Source organism: Thamnophis sirtalis, unplaced genomic scaffold (assembly GCF_051295495.1).
Source record: "Thamnophis sirtalis isolate CommonGarterSnake01/CBP01778 unplaced genomic scaffold, rThaSir2_p1.2 scaffold_6, whole genome shotgun sequence".
Taxonomy (NCBI): Eukaryota; Metazoa; Chordata; class Lepidosauria; order Squamata; family Natricidae; genus Thamnophis; species Thamnophis sirtalis.
In genome coordinates this window covers 99,199,383-99,214,213 of record NW_028261386.1, presented here as the reverse complement: position 1 = coordinate 99,214,213, position 14,831 = coordinate 99,199,383, and the positions used below count along the sequence as shown (strand labels likewise).

The 14,831-nt window shown below is 35.8% G+C and overlaps 1 pseudogene across 1 annotated transcript in view; it reads left to right on the top strand.

Annotated features, from left to right (window-relative positions):
• Positions 1-14,276, top strand: part of LOC148045111 (centrosomal protein 43-like) — a 39,072-nt pseudogene extending 24,796 nt beyond the window's left edge. The window contains exons 8-13 of the transcript XR_015697056.1: positions 5,255-5,469; positions 6,855-6,964; positions 8,683-8,745; positions 9,626-9,659; positions 10,675-10,768; positions 13,438-14,276. The product of XR_015697056.1 is annotated as a centrosomal protein 43-like (transcript). The remainder of the gene's footprint in view (positions 1-5,254; positions 5,470-6,854; positions 6,965-8,682; positions 8,746-9,625; positions 9,660-10,674; positions 10,769-13,437) is intronic.
• Positions 14,277-14,831: the final 555 nt, after the last annotated feature.

Below are 14,831 nucleotides of genomic sequence, written 5' to 3'. Positions count from 1 at the left end.
GTACTGTGGTGAAAACAAAAACATATAGAAATAGGGGTTTATGTGGGGGGGGCTTGTTATGTGGCGCAGGGGGAAAGAGTATGTGATATGGGGGGTGGGGTTATATGGTACAGGTGGTATCAGGACTATGTGGTACAGGGGGATTAGGTTGTACAGGTGGATCTGGGGGGGGGGATTAGGTGGTACAGGGGGATCAGAGGGGGGAAAATGATGTGACAGAAGAGGGTGGGGAAGTGAAGTGGCAGAGGGGGAAATGAACCGCATGTCTGACGGTAACTTTTATTGTTTAAACAGCCATAGGTAAAATACTGTATATCCCTGATGGAATCAAGACAGAAGCGTTCAGCATATACAGCTGCTTTCAAGTTAAAAGTTGTAGAATATGCCAAGCAACATGGGAATAGGGCTGCAGCAAGGCATTTTGGAGAGCCACCAACAGAATGCACAATACGAGAGTGGCGAAAAAATGTCGAAAAAATCAAGATGTTACCAAAATCAAAATGTGCTTTGCGCAGTGGCATAACGAAATGGCCACAACTAGAAAGTAAAGTGAAGGAATTCGTCCTGAACCAAAGAAAAGCAGGCATTGCTTTATCAACAAAAATGCTGACTTTTGAAGCTGTGAAAATCAGCAAAGAGCTGCAAATCCAGGATTTTAAAGGGACAACGTCATGGTGCCAAAGATTTATGAAGAGGCATGACCTTCGGATGCGAACAAGAACAAGGATTGCCCAGCGTATGCCAGATGATTATGAGGAAAAGATAATACATTTTCATAGATTTATTATCAATGCAAGAAAAAGACAAAATTTTGAAATGGGTCAAATCGGCAACATGGACGAAGTTCCCCTCACTTTCGATGTTCCTTCAAATAAAACTGTGGATTCAAAAGGTACTAAAACAGTAACAATTAAAACTTCAGGGCATGAAAAAAATCGTTACACTCTTGTTCTTGCCTGCACTGCAGATGGAAATAAGCTGCCTCCATTGGTAATTTTTAAAAGAAAAACGTTACCAAAGGAGAGAATTCCTAGTGGCGTACAAGTGCATGTTCATCCAAAAGGATGGATAGATGAAGAAGGCATGAAGCTTTGGATTAAAAATGTGTGGGGGAAGCGCCCAGGTGCTTTGTTAAAGAAGCCATGCTTATTGGTATTGGACGCATTTAGATCTCATCTTACAGAAACAACAAAGGCGGAGTTTCAAAAGTTCAAAACTGATATAGCAGTTATTCCAGGCGGACTGACCTCACAATTACAGCCATTAGATGTTTGCATTAACAAGCCCTTCAAAGCTTTTATGCGTGAAGAGTGGAATAAATACATGTGTGATGAAACTCAACATGAAGTTACAAATTCTGGGCGAATGAAAAGACCTAGCATTTCAAAAGTGTGTCAGTGGGTGAAAACATCATGGGACGCAGTCAAAGAAGATATTGTTATCAACTCTTTTAAGAAATGTGGCATAAGCAATGCTTTGGATGGGGAAGAAGACGAACTGATCTATGAAGACAGTGAAAGCAGTGAAAGCAGTGCTCAGTTTGATTTTGAGGATACAAGTGAAGATGAGGAAGAGTTTTTTGGTTTTCCAAAAAGCAGTGATTCTGATTAAGTTTTTTTGCTCAAAGAGGTGTTTTTTCATTTCATATTTGCCTTTTAAGAGGAGTTAATGTTATAATTCATGTTCTAATGTTATAAATTTTAATCCAACATTAAGTTCCGAGCTTCCAAGTCATTTATTTTTAATGAAAAAAATTTTTACTCAAATTTTTGTGTTAAAATGGGGAATGCGTGTTATACGCCGGTGCGTGTTATACGCCGATAAATACGGTATATAAAATTTAATGAAATGTCTATAATTAAATTAGGTTGACAAATACTTACGAAGTGCCCATTTGTCTGGCTCCCTAATAACTTAATAGGTTAAGTGTTTCGACATGCTGGTGCTTCATGTTCCGTTTAACATCTGAATCCTTAACATACACCTATATTTATATAATTTAATTGATATTGTTCAGGGATAATATCAGGTCTTGATTTTTGTAAACTAATTCATGTATGAAGTTTACTATGAACAAATGCAGAGAAACCTGGAAAAGCTTGATATACCTTCCCAATCTTGTTTGCAGGTTGGCCTAGAAATGAGATAGGAAAGCTCCAAATTGCAAAGGGCCTTGAATAAAGCAGCTATAGTAGTGGGACAGCATTGGTTGCCCTTGTCAGTAACCTTTGGAAAACCTGGGATAGAGGTTGTGTGTCTGTCCTGAGGGTCTTGGTAGCTTCTGATATCACTGACCATGATAACTTTTTGGACTGGCTTTGCAAATTGGGAGGCACTATTTTGTGATGATTCTCCTTTCTCTGTGGCTTGTACCAGTCAGTTGTGATGTGGGAAGTGATATGCACCCCTAGGTTACCAAGGGTACCTCTGAGATCAAGGTTCTGTCCCTCCATGTTTAACATCAAAGTTGCTAGGGGAGATCCTCAGTACCCTGATTTTACCAGTTACACATCTTTAATCCATGTTGGACAAATAGTGCTGTTCAGTTGCTGGCTCTGTGCCCAGAAGCTGAAAAAGCCTGGATGGGGAAAACTGACTGTGTTTCAACTCTATCAAGATGGATTGATTATGAGTTTTTGGCTCCCTAGGGTCAAGACAGTTGCTATCTCTGACTCTGGATGGGATAACACTCACCCAGAAAGATCTGGCATGCAATTTGGGTTGTTTTTCTTCTGTTGTGTGGGTGTTTTTAAATTGTATTGTATCCTCTGATATTTCAAAAATTGCTCAAATAGCCAATATGCAAAATGTAGCCTCAGACATTTTTGCAGGTAGTAGCTATCAGGGATTGTGTATCAGGATTGTTTCCTTCTTAGTTCATCAACCTGGGAAAGTACGGTTAAGCATTACTTGATCTTACCAATAACAAAGATGAAATGTGGTATCAAAACCAGGCTTATCTCTTGAAGGAATGAACCTGTAATACAAACTTTTTCCTACAGTGAGAGGCTACGCAAGCTCAAGAAGAGAATGTGGGCGATTAACCTGTTCTAATTTTTGCTTCTTCCCAAAAGACATTTAATCAAAAATACTTATAATACCATCTCCTTAAGACCATAAAACAATTCTCACTTTCTTATTTATCCAATCAATTCCTTGAATCTAGATGTAATAACCTGAAGAAATGAACACAGATGGTTAACTGAACTTCATGCTGTTGTTGTTTTGAGATGTTAAAACTGAATTTTTACTCCCTATTTATCATCCTGTAATCCCTTAATTTGGAGTAGAGTCAGGGTGACTGGATGGAACTAAAATATCCATCCAGCTAATGGACCTGAATATTTTCACTGGCCATTTTTCACAACAAGTGAAAGTCCTTGACTTAGGATCATTTGTTTAGTGGCTGTTTGAAGTTATAATGTCACTGAAAAAACTGACTTACAGTTGGTCCTCACACTTATGACCATTGCGGCGTACCCACAGCCACATATTCAAACTTTGGACACTTGGCAATTAGTATAGATTTATGACAATTTCAGAGTCCTGGGGTCACATGATTGCCATTGGTGACCTTCCAACAAGCTTCCAACAAGCAAATTAATGGAGGAAGCCTGATTCACCTAACAACCATGTGATTCACTTAATGACCACAGTGATTTGCTTAACAACCTCAGCAAAAGTGTTAAAATTGATTATTCATTTAACAACCCACTTGCCTAGCAATGAAAATTCCAGTTCCAATTGTGGCTGAAAGTCAAGGGCTACCAATAGTTGAAGAATCTCAGTTATGGTGGATATGCATCATTATATATGATAAGAATGTCTTAACAGTAATTTTTTTTTCCTTTTTATACTCCATATTATATAAAATAAATACCTTTTATCACTGAACTTGCAATTTGAAGGAGAGATTTCTAATCTTTATTATTTATTTACATTTTCCATATTGTAATCATCTCACTCTCACACAATTCTTGGTGGTATATAAAATTAATATTGTCCTCCTTTTTTCCTTGCAGCAAATTACATATTTGCTGAATTTAATTTAACAATGAAGATGTGAGAACTTGTAGAAATAATTGAACATGGTGTTTAGTGCTGCTAAGCCTGATTATAGTCAACAATAATTTTGGTATTCTTGAGCAAAAATAGGGAATATATTCAAGCAATATATGTCTAATTTATAATACCCTTTTCAAAGAAAAAGTAAGACTAATTTTTTTGAAGGCTTTTTTGGGAAATTTAGATCTTTTTAAGGTTATTTATGAAGTGATTATGTAGCAATGGGTGTTCAGTGGTTGGTTTTTTCCCTTATCTAGAAATAGTTTTTTCTATTTGCTAGTAAAGCAGAATTGTACATTTTAAGACATTATGTTTACCATTGAAGTATCATCATAGTGGAGAAAAATTAACAAGGGAGTGGGAAAGAATGCTTAATCTCTTCAACTTTTTATTCTCGTACTTCTAATTTGGTTTTTTATTTTACATGTCAATTTGTTTAGTATTACAGATTATTGTTTATATTCATTGTGGCAGTATTGGATACCTTAATAATAGCAATAAGTAGAAAACTATTTTTAAGACTCTGGAATTGGGATCACTTCTTACACCTGCAATGTATTGAGTGTGTGTGTGTGTGTGTGTGTGTGTTGTATGTATGTATGTATATGTGTGCATGTGTGTGTGTGTGTACACACACACACACATATACAAGCTCTCCTTCCTTATCAGTTGAGTCAGGGAAATTATTAGATGTTTTCTCAAGGCACCTGGTATACCCCAAATATTGGAGGGAAGCATGCTCCTTCCCATATTTGGGGCATACCAGGTGCCTTGACAAAACATCTAATCATTTCCCTGATTCAGCTGATACGGGAGGAGAGCTTGTGGCGTAGAGGTTATTATAACTGCCTAACATGTAAAATAGCCCAAGTTCAAATCCCAGTAAGGGTATGGCTAGCTGATGAGAGCTAAATAGCTTGAAATAGATCTATACTAGTCTCCCTTCATTTATTTATCAGCAAAAAATTCTCTCCTCTATATCTATATCTATATCTATCTATCTATCTATCTATCTATCTATCTATCTATCTATCTATCTATCTAAATTAATATGACACCATAGTCCTAATAACTATATAAATTATTGATCTATTGTTAGATCTGTGTTATTCTATTATCAAAAATTGTAAACAATTCAAAGGAAACAGATTATGTGGCATTATTTAAGAGAATGCGTAATTTCTTTAAGGTTATTGAAACCAGTCATAGTGATACAAGCATCTTGTCTGGAGAAGCAAAGAGCAAAGGCAGCATTCACTTCCTACCAAATGAAATAAAAATAATTTCTGAACCAAACAAAGAAATAGATACCAAAGAAAAAAATAATCTAGCAACAGAAGAGGATGCAAAGGGTGATTCTTTCTTTGACGATCCATTACCAAAACCAGAACAGTCATATAGTTTGTAAGTTAAATATACTGATCTAATGTATTTATTAGAATATTTTTATTTGAAAGATACTGACTTTACTTTTACAGTAAATAAAGGATAGGCTTTTTAGAAGCTTTTCTTCTGCCCAAATCAAATGATGAGTAGCTTGTTCTACTGCCTATTTTGCACTGCAAAATCTTTTCTTAAATTAACCAACCTATAGGTTATACTGCTAAAACCTTTCTCGTGTTTTCCTGCCTGAATAAAGTACTGAACATATTTTTTAAAGGAATAGAAATTTTTTTTTCTATTTGCAGTAAAATCTTTTGACTTGGAAATATTTACATTATATATGGAAATACATTTGATCATAGTGAAGCTATGATTTCTTCATACATATGGCTACAAAAGATGCCACATTAGTATTCCAGCTTGGAGGATCCTGTAATAAGCTGTATATTTGTAAGGCATCTTCAGAATATGTTATATAGATTGTCTTTGATTTAGGATGATTTATTTAGTGATTTTACAAAGTTATGATGGTACTGAAAAAAGCTACTTATGATCAGTCCTTACAGTTAAGACAGTCAGAGTATTCATGGTCACATGCTCATGATCCAGACTCTTGGCAACTGGCTCACACTTATAATACTTGTAGCATCCTGAAGTCACATGATCACCATTTCCAAACTTCACAGCTGGCTTCTGACAAGTAAAGAGGAAAGCTGGCAGGAAAGGTCATAAAACAAAGTCACGTGATTTCTTGCTTAATGACCGCACAGCTTAACAATGAATTTGTCAGATAAAATTGCAGTTGTAAGTGAAGGACTACCTCTATATAAACCTGACTATTTAAACTTTTCTAGAAATTTAGTTTGGCACTAGGAACAGCTGTGTACACGGGGTAAAATATATGTTCAGAATGATACGCCATGAAACATGCTTAAACCTTTAAATACACTAAATTGCTCTCTCATTTTGTAGTTTTATTGTGGTGATTCCATTTTGTATATGCAGTTTTTTCAATTTCAGCTAAAGATTGAAACAGTCAAAAGGCTGTTAATGAAAACTTTTTACAAGTTCAGAGAATTAACATAAACTATGTTCCCTCAGAATTGCCTTTTGTGTTAAGAAAATGTTTAACTAAATCAATCCAGAATTCTAGCTTAGTTGTATGCAGGTTATATTACAATATAATCTCTTTTTTCATAGAATTATTGATATTGGTGATCAATAATTCTGTAACATAACTGTTTTAAAGAATCTTCTGAGATTAAGTAAGAAATAAATACAGAACTTTGCATTCCTCACTTTGTAGCAAAAATCATTATTCATTTTGCTAGTTGTCATATTGTATTAGTAAGTGAATGCTGAAGTAGTTGGCTGATGATTGCATTCACCATCTCTTTTTATTAAAGGAAAAATGATTACAACAAAGCAGCAAATGTTGCATCTCTTTCTGATTCATTACCCATAAAGAGTGGTCTGAATTCTTTGAGTGAAGTACCTCCATTAAAGGAGTCTGAAAGTAAGTATTTTACATAGATATCTTGGCTGTACTAAACACACTATAATCGGAATTGGCCCAAGTTTCATGGTTAGTTTGTGTTACATGATCAGATGTTAAACCATTTGTCATTCCTATTTTATAAGAAAAGTGAGAGAATGGGATACACATGACCTGTGATAGCTAATGCATTCCAAAAATACAGAACTGATAGCTGGCAACAAGATGTATTGTTTCATTGATGAACTGAAGTACCCTATTTTTCGGAGTATAAGGCGCACCTTCCCCGCCCCCTAAAAGAGGGTGAAAATTTGGGTGTGTCTTATACACTGAATGTAGCCCCACTCACTGGCCCCAACCCTTTGGTCTCTGCCTCCAATTTACCTCTGTAGCAAACGGGCTTGCGGAGGTTTGAATAAGCTATAGCAATCCCTGCAGCCTGTAACAGCTGATGATCGGGAGAAATTGAAAGTGAAACTTGCTGTTTGCTCCACAGCAGATTTTTTTTCTTGTGTTTATCAGGTTGTTTGCTGCAAGGAGGTAAGTCAACAACTATAAATGCTTATAGAATGTTCAAATTATTAGACTTATTTTTAAAGACTGCTTTATTATTATTCTACACAATTTAACAAAATAAATGCTTGATCTGAAGAGGCCCCATGCTATTGTTTTAAAAAGTGCTATTCTTTTAAATAGCAGAGAATAATTATTTTAACAGCATCTGTACAAGTATAGTCTGAAATATAACACTACAAACAGTGTATATTGTCTGTACTGTTTGTTGCAAGCAGGCAAATTGCTGAGAGGCAGATATTTTTCCCTTGTTTTCCTCCCCAAAATCTAGGTGCGTCTTATACTTTGGAGCATCTTATACTCCGAAAAATACGGTAGCTTTCCTCCAAAAGCCAAGTTAAGTGTTAAAAATGGGATAGCAAAAATGTACTATTTGTCCTTTAGATGTACCCAAAGACATGAGTGGATTTTGACTTATGCATTAGGATTCCTTCTTCTTTCCCATTCCCACTGCATACTACCCTTCCAAAAGCAGGAATGGATAGTCCTAAGCAAGCAGGTTTGAGGCCTTATACCACCAGTCAGAAAAGAAATCCCAATGGGTAAAAGTTCATCCAATATAATTTCCCTTCTGTTTCTCTGATGCTAATTCTCCAATTTCCATTCACATATAAACTCTTTTTCACAAGTCTTTGTACGCATAAAAAGTCCCTTTTCTAGGCCAGGTTTTTCAGATTGCGTTCTGCAGAACCTTAGGGTTCCATGAGAACTTGATAGGATTCTGTGATAAATTTAAAGAGGAAAAAAGTTCATGCAGCTCTGTCATTAGCGCTTTGCCTAGATTAAAGTTTCCAGGATTATTATTTTTTATTTAACACATTGTGCAGCCTGAAATGTTTGAAAAATCCTTTTGTAGGTTCTCTTTTTCTATCACTACAGCTCTCCACACCCAAACAGTGCAGGTGGTAAAGAGCAAGCAAAGATCACTGTCCAGTTTGAACAATTCCCATTGTTTAAAAAGATTCACAAACCCCTTCTGGAATAGATTTTTACAAATGTAGAGAAAAGGGAAGTAAAAGATCGATTTCTGTTCCCATTACCAGTCATAATAGCAATATATTAACCTAAAATAGGATTTAATATTAATAATGTTTTCAAACTCTTACTTTGATTAACAGGTTTACGTAAAATGCAAGCATCATTTTAATCTAATTTTTATTTTTCAGATGCAAATTCAGTTTTGAAAGATGTAAAGATGGTGAATTCTAAACTCGGATCACTTGAACTAGGCAAGTAGCTTGTCTGCAGAAGTACAGTTAACATTTGTATATGTAGTTGCAGAATGTTTTTTCTAGGAATTAGTATGGTTTGCCCTTACAGATAGTCCTCGATTAACAGATGTAATGGATACTGCTCATTATGGTTGTTAAATAATGATGTTCATAAAATGGGTCACCGTGTGGCAGACTTGATTTTATTACCTTTTTTGAGGTGGTTATTAAGCAAATAACCATAGTTGTCAACTGATTCTGCAGGTGTTAAGGAAATGCTGCAGGTGTTAAGCAAACCCATTATTTTCTATGGAGCATTTTTGCCAAAAACTGGAAATAAATGTAAGATTTTGGCAAAAATGTCATAGATGTCATGAGATACTGCAGATGATTGTAAATGCAGGCTGGTGCAACCAGATGACTGAGAGCCAGCCATTGGAACTTTAAAATTAGGTTATAAATGCCTTCTGGGAGTCTATCCTAACTTTTAATGGTTGCTAAGCAATTGGTTATAAATCAAGGATTACCTGTAAGCGTTATACATTAAACATGTTATTCTCAAACTTCATTATTTTTCTCAAAAAATACTTGTGTTTTATAATAATAGATATTAAAATATTACATTTATATGCTGCCTGACTCTCCATGATTATGGGCGATTCACAATTATTAAAAACATTTTAAAACAGAACAATACAAACTGCAGCAACATAAAAAAAAGAACAAAAATCCCGCAAAGGAACAAGGAAAAAGTAGACAGGGGTGTTCCTCAGCCAAAGCCTGGACAAAGAGCCATATCTTCCAATCACACTTAACTATTAATGATGTCAAATATCAATGTATATTGAAAGGTTAAATTTCAAGTCTTCTAATTCTTCATTTAATTGTTTACAAACAGGAGAGGAAAATGAATATATTGATGATTTCAACAGGTAAGAGGAAAAATATTTAAAACTATTAATTTTCAGGAAGATGGATATAAATAGCATCATTCAGGGATAGGTCACTCCTAGGAGGACTTTCCCAGCTTATACGCTACAGTAGATATACTCTATTTATAATTTCACATATTTCTAATTAAGCTTACATTGTTTATATTTTCCTCCCTAGAAATGATCAAAAATGTTATGTGAAACAGTACCTTTTACCTATCTGGTCCTTTCAGGCCTGCTATGATTGAGTATTTCCAAAGGAGAGAGATAACACTTGAGATAAATTGGATGGGGAAATAGCTAATTAAGAGAAGCAGCTGGAGGAAAAGCTTGCTTTTAGAAATCTAATCTTGCTTGACCATGCTATGCACAGGAATACAAAATGGAGATCATTTTTTTCAGGAAAACTCACCTAAATCTCTTCATTGTTATAATTGTTTTCTGCAGTAGCACTATTCAATTTACTCAAGTGCTTTACACTTTAAAAAGCGGGGCTTGAAAATTTGTTTTATATTTAATATTTTAAACATTTTATAAAATTTTAAGTTTGGTTAATTTTATAAATTCTTTGATATCTGGCAATTCATATGTCATTAACTGTAAAGTCAGTTGACATTGCATCTGATTAAATGCTTAGATGAGTTTTTAGGAGCAAAATTATTTGTAAATCAATATCAAATTGGATTTGATGCCAAGTTATGAACTTTGTTTGAAGTAGTCTATATATCATTTTATATGCACAATATTACATGTAGGAATAAATCCTTTATAATAAATTTCATTGCACAAGGATTTATGTTATTGTGTAATAAATGCTTCTGGCTTCTTATATCTCTGGATTTCAGATTTTTCTTGTAGAGGTTTCAAAAAAGAATAAATGGGATTAAATGTTCTTTGCCTCCATGTTTATTGTAATGTTATAAATCATATATTGTACTGTTTCAAGACAAATTTCAGTGCAGTAATATTTATGTAATATGATCATTTAATTTTCATATTTTAACTTTTTTTATAGCACCAGTCATCGGTCAGAGAAAAGCGAAGTCAGCATTGGTGAAGAAATTGATGATATTTCTATGGAAATAGAAGACTTCATTACTAGTGAAAAGGTATGATTTGCTTTAATTTAACACTCTAATTGGGGTTGATGATATATCTATGTAGTATATAGCAAAATAAACCATTACTTGCAAAGGAATTAATATCACAAATTGATACACACACACACACACACACACACACACACACACACACACACACACAGAGAGAGAGAGAGAGAGAGAGAGAGAGAGAGTCAATATATTGCTTTTGATCCAGAACTGTTCCCAATAATATTTTATATAAATGAGGTGGCTATTGAATATTAGCAGATTTCAATATAGGATATGTTTTAAAACAACAAAGGTTTGAGACAATCATATGGTAAAGAAAAGGGAAGGAAGATGATATTTTTGTAGCTGAATTGAGAATATTACTCCAAGATAAGTGAGCAGTTCCCATACTTGTTTGTGCAGGTCCCCAGTTTGTACAAAAATATAAAGGAGGAATTGCAGAAATACTAATTGTTACAAATGCATATGGACTGCATTTGTTTGCTTCTGTGTGGCTTTTTGCATTAGTGTAAGCAGTGCTAAATGATCAGAAACTCAAATATTAATATGATGCACAGGTCTAAGATCTTAGCTGATTTTACTTCTTTCAGTCCACAATTTATAAGCAAAAAGCAAATCCTCATTTAGGATCTTAAATGTAATAAACTCCAGTTTGAACACCACCATACGTTTTTCATCTTTGATTAGTATAACTGTTGGCATGAATGGGAAGAGCTAGAGAAAAAGGGAACACAATGCATGCACTGTTTTTTGCAGTCATCTATACGATTGCAGCTTTTAATAAAGCTCACAAATAACAAAATGAGCAATAGGGGGAAAACTAATGAGAACAATGACCATGAAAGTATCATCTGTATACTCTAAAACAGTGATAGCGAACCTTTTTTGGCTGCCGTGCCAAAAGTGGGGGGAGCACAAGGGGGGGTCGTGCGCCGGCGTGCCACACCCATAATGCTATGCGTGCGACACCACCACCACCTGCACGCATGTGCACGACCAGCAACACCACCACCCCACATTTGCCATGACTTTTTTGGACTTCCCAGGTTCCTGAGGCTTTCTAGGAGCCTGGGGAGGGCGAAAACAGCTTTCTCCCCAACGCCCTCCAGAGGCCTCGGGAGCTTGCCTGAAGGCTCCGGAGGGCAAAAAATGGACCTACAGGGAACCCGGAAGTTTGGGAATGGTGACTTCCGATTTGTCCGTAGAAGCGATTTTCGACCTCCTGAGTCTTCAGGAGGCTTCCTTGAGCAAAAAATGGACCTATGGACAAACCAGAAGTCATTCTGGTTTGCTCATAGGGCCCGTTTTTGCCCTCTGGAGCCTTCAGAGAAGCCTGAAGGCCCCGGAAGTCGAACTTCGGGTTCCCCATAGGTCCGTTTTTCACCCTCCGGAGGCTTCAGGAGCTTTCAGGAGGCTTCCCTGAAGGCTCCGGAGGACGAAAAATGGCCCTATGAGCAAACTGGAAGTGATTTCTGGTTTGCCCGTAGGGCCAGTTTTCGCATGCTCCGGAGGGTGAAAAATGGCCTCAAAAGAAGGCTGGCCAGCTGACAGGGCAATGACTTGTGTGCCCTGACAAATGGCTCCATGTGCCACCTGTGTTCACCATCACGGCTCTAATATTGTGCTTGAAAAAGAAGCCCCGCTGCTTTAGAAGGCATGGCAAAAAGGGGGACAAATACAAAATCTAGTCATACTTCTTCCATTGACAAAGTAGGAAAAACCTGCACCGAAAAACCTGGCTATAAGTGACAGAATTTCATTTAGTTAGCCCAGTCCCAGAATACAATATTTGAAGTGGTTGATGGCCAGATATTCAAGATATGCAGGGTACGATAATCTTACCTGAAGAATAACAATAACGCTTAGACTTATATACTGCTTTACAGTGCTTTACAGCCCTCTCTAAGCAGTTCACAGAGTCAGCATATTGTCCCAACAATCTGGGTCCTCATTTTGCCAACCTCGGGGGGGATGGAAGGATGAGTCAACCTGAGCCGGTCAGGATCAAAACCAGAATGTGGGCAGAATTAGCTTGCAATACTGCACTCTGACCATTGCACCACCATGGCTGCCAATAGGTATGAGCCTTTTAGTTTAGTTTATTTCTCGCTGCCAATTCGAAAGCAAAATTGAAGCTAATCTGAAACTTTGAATCAAGATTGGATTATGCCACATTCTGAACGGGACCTTTCTTCAATAACAGATATCAGTGTTACAATATCTCAAGGGTTGCCGCAAAGAAGAGGGAGTCAAGCTGTTCTCCAGGGCGCCTGAGTGTAGAACAAGAAGCAATGGGTGGAAAGTAATCAAGGAGAGAAGCAATTTAGAACCGAGGAAAAATTTCCTAACAGTTAGAACAATTAATGAGTGGAACAGCTTGCCTCCAGAAGTTGTGAATGCTCCTACTCTGGAAATCTTTAAGAAGATGTTGGATAGCCATTTGTCTGAAATGGTATAAGGTTTCCTGCCTAGGCAGGGGGTTGGACTAGAAGACCTCCAAGGTCCCTTCCAACTCTGCTATTGTATTATTGTATATATATTTTGCACTGTATGTTTCCTAAAGTCTCTGATACAGCCTTTTTAAAACAAAAACAATGTATTTAACAGACAACATACATTAATCTAAATTTTAATATTAGTAATTTCCCTATTTTTTTTCTTTCTAGCTTGAAGACCTCACACAAGACTTCACTGTTTCTCAGTTAAGCGTTGAAGCAGATTACCTAGAGGATGTTGCATGAGTAGAGAGCAGAAATCTTAAATGGTGGGACTGTCGACCTTTGTAGACTGTATTTTAAGACAATCAATCTTCTGAAATACCCCTCACAAATCGTGCCTTTTATTTCAAGAGAAAAAATAAAACAACCCAACAAAGCTGGAGAGGGGAAAGATTTTAAGCTCGCAAAGAATGGAGTTTAATACTGCTGACTAGTTCAACTAAGGTAGTAGTTAGGTCCCAGAGAGATGTCTGTTGCAGGCGACAGACACACCACCATTTGATTTATAAACATTCATAAGGGAAGAAATCCATAAAGTATATGAAGAATGGCAGACATGGTTTGATGTTATGGCAACTATCTAGGTTTTTTTAGCTGAAGAAAGTAAGAAAATTCAGCAAGGTTGCTATTTTGTTGACTCAGTTTTCAGTATAATTTATCTTTTAGCTACTGAAGTTATTTTAGTTGACAGGGCATAATTCTCAAAATGGCAATAGAATACCTAACTTGAGGTATATTACATGTTCTGAATTATGAATCCCTCAGGATTTCTAGCAAGTTGACCTTTTTTGCAGCTTTAAGTGTTTAGTTTTGTGGCCAAGATTGCTAAGTACTTCTGAATATTGCCGCTGAAATATGAGCCTTAACTTTAAACCTATTTTTATATATATTAAAACATTGTTACCATTTTGTTTAATTTAATGAAAATTATAAATGATTATTAGCATGTTTTTTTTCTTTGAAACACAGGTGAATGCAAAATAAAAATATTTCCAAAAAACTTAAAAGTTCTGTGATAACAGTCCTTTATTTAAAATAATTCTCTTTGTGATCCTTGTCTTTTATTTTTTTTAAGTATTATTTGACATTTTCTAAACATTAAAATCACAATTATACTTTTACAGCTTTCCGTTATCGGTATTTCTTTTTTCTGATTTCGGGTTTACCATTTTCCATTCTATTATCTTATACATATTCTTTGTTTCCTACTTTCTCATTTTTACAATATATACATCTATATACAATATTCCCATTTCTATTGCTTTCTAAGTATATGCCATCTCTTTTCATTATGTTTACGATGGAACTAAGAGATAGAGAGGAAACAGTACCACAAGATATGGAATAGGTGGTATAACTGGCTCGAAAAAGGATGTAAAATCAATGCACAAGGAACACATACATCCTTGTCTTTTAATGCTGAGTATGAACCTTCTTTAGCCTGCTTCTAGACACCTTAAGTTATAAAACCTAAGTGGTCTGTATATCATATATGGCTATGCTTATGTTTAAATACATATAGAAATACAGTGTTTACTAATAAGCTTTGTACAAGAATTTTA